We start from the raw sequence: 2,510 nt of genomic DNA, 5'->3' as shown, positions 1-2,510 counted from the left end.
TTTACATATTTTTTTTTTTACTGTGCGTTCTTCTTTATAACATCTCGGGTATGATAAAGTTTGAGACACAAAATCATAAATTATAATATAATAAAAAACTATTAAAAAGTTAAAGTATCTATGTATATATATATACACACATAATAAGTACAGTAAAACTGCAGGAAAGAGCACTGGGGGGCAAACTGATGTGAATTTATTTTATTTTGAATGGTATCAGTGTGTTTGGTATGTTTTACATTTTAATTTGCCGCCGGTTCCACCCCCCTGCGAACGTCACGTCGCAGGAGACGGAAGCCGGGGCACAGAGAGGATCGGGAGGAGATACATCCAGTGGCGGCCCGTGCATAGGGGGCGCCAGGGCGCCGCCCCCCCTAAAAAAAAAGAAGAAAAAAAAAAAAAGACAAAAAGAACAATAAAGTTCGAAAAAAAAAAAAATCGGTTCGCCGGCCAATGTGGTGGCTAAAGGGGGGGTGGGGGTTACGACCCAGAAGAGGCGCCGATTGGCTGCCTTCTGGGGGCGTAATCTGGGCGCAGGAAACAGCGCTTGGCCACCCCCACCTTCGTGATATCCTGGCTGTGATTGGTCCAGTCTCCAGCCTGGACCAATCATCATCCAGGATATCGCTGACGTCGAATGGGGGCGGTGCCGGTGCGTGCGTCAATCATTCACCGTCACCGCCGCTCAGAGAAGAGGAGAGGCCGCCCGCCGGTTCCCGCCGCGAGACGAGGGAGAAGGACCCGCCGCAGAAGAGGAGGAAGAAGCTGAGCCGCGCCGCCGCCAGGTAAGTTTGAAGGGAGCACGCACGCTGCACTCTGCATCGATTGGGGTACACTGCTGGCACTCTGCAATCATTGGGGTACAATGCTGGCGCTCTGCAATCATTGGGGTACACTGCTGGCACTCTGCAATCATTGGGGGACAATGCTGTGGCACTCTGCAATAATTGGGGTACAATGCTGGCACTCTGCAATCATTGGGGGACAATGCTGGCACTCTGCAATCATTGGGGGACAATGCTGTGGCGCTCTGCAATCATTGGGGTACAATGCTGGCGCTCTGCAATCATTGGGGTACACTGCTGGCACTCTGCAATCATTGGGGTACAATGCTGGCGCTCTGCAATCATTGGGGTACAATGCTGGCGCTCTGCAATCATTGGGGTACACTGCTGGCACTCTGCAATCATTGGGGGACAATGCTGTGGCACTCTGCAATCATTGGGGTACAATGCTGGCACTCTGCAATCATTGGGGGACAATGCTGGCACTCTGCAATCATTGTGGGACAATGCTGTGGCGCTCTGCAATCATTGGGGTACAATGCTGGCGCTCTGCAATCATTGGGGTACACTGCTGGCACTCTGCAATCATTGGGGTACAATGCTGGCGCTCTGCAATCATTGGGGTACAATGCTGGCGCTCTGCAATCATTGGGGTACACTGCTGGCACTCTGCAATCATTGGGGGACAATGCTGTGGCACTCTGCAATCATTGGGGTACAATGCTGGCACTATGCAATCATTGGGGGACAATGCTGGCACTCTGCAATCATTGGGGGACAATGCTGTGGCGCTCTGCAATCATTGGGGTACACTGCTGGCGCTCTGCAATCATTGGGGTACACTGCTGGCACTCTGCAATCATTGGGGTACACTGCTGGCACTCTGAAATCATTGGGGTACAATGCTGGCACTCTGCAATCATTGGGGTACACTGCTGGCACTCTGCAATCATTGGGGGACAATGCTGTGGCACTCTGCAATCATTGGGGTACAATGCTGGCACTCTGCAATCATTGGGGGACAATGCTGGCACTCTGCAATCATTGGGGGACAATGCTGTGGCGCTCTGCAATAATTGGGGTACAATGCTGGCACTCTGCAATAATTGGGGTACAATGCTGTGGCGCTCTGCAATCATTGGGGGACAATGCTGTGGGCACTCTGCAATAATTGGAGGACAATGCTGTGGCGCTCTGCAATTATTGGGGGACAATGCTGTGGCGCTCTGCAATCATTGGGGTACAACGCTGTGGGCGCTCTGCAATCATTGGGGGACAATGCTGTGGCGCTCTGCAATCATTGGGGTACAATGCTGTGGCACTCTGCAGTGCTTGGGGTACAATGCTGTGGCGCTCTGCAACCATTGGGGTACAACGCTGTGGGCGCTCTGCAATCATTGGGGGACAATCCTGTGGCGCTCTGCAATTATTGGGGACAATGCTGTGGCGCTCTGCAATCATTGGGGTACAATGCTGTGGCACTCTGCAGTGATTGGGGTACAATGCTGTGGCGCTCTGCAACCATTGGGGTACAACGCTGTGGGCGCTCTGCAATCATTGGGGGACAATCCTGTGGCGCTCTGCAATTATTGGGGGACAATGCTGTGGCGCTCTGCAATTATTGGGGGACAATGCTGTGGCGCTCTGCAATCATTGGGGGACAATGCTGTGGCGCTCTGCAATCATTGGGGGACAATGCTGTGGCGCTCTGCAATTATTGGGGGA

Source organism: Pelophylax lessonae, assembly GCF_965119305.1.
Source record: "Pelophylax lessonae genome assembly, chromosome: 2".
Classification (NCBI taxonomy): domain Eukaryota; kingdom Metazoa; phylum Chordata; class Amphibia; order Anura; family Ranidae; genus Pelophylax; species Pelophylax lessonae.
The sequence above is the reverse complement of the archived record's forward strand: the minus strand, read 5'-3'. Positions refer to the sequence as shown.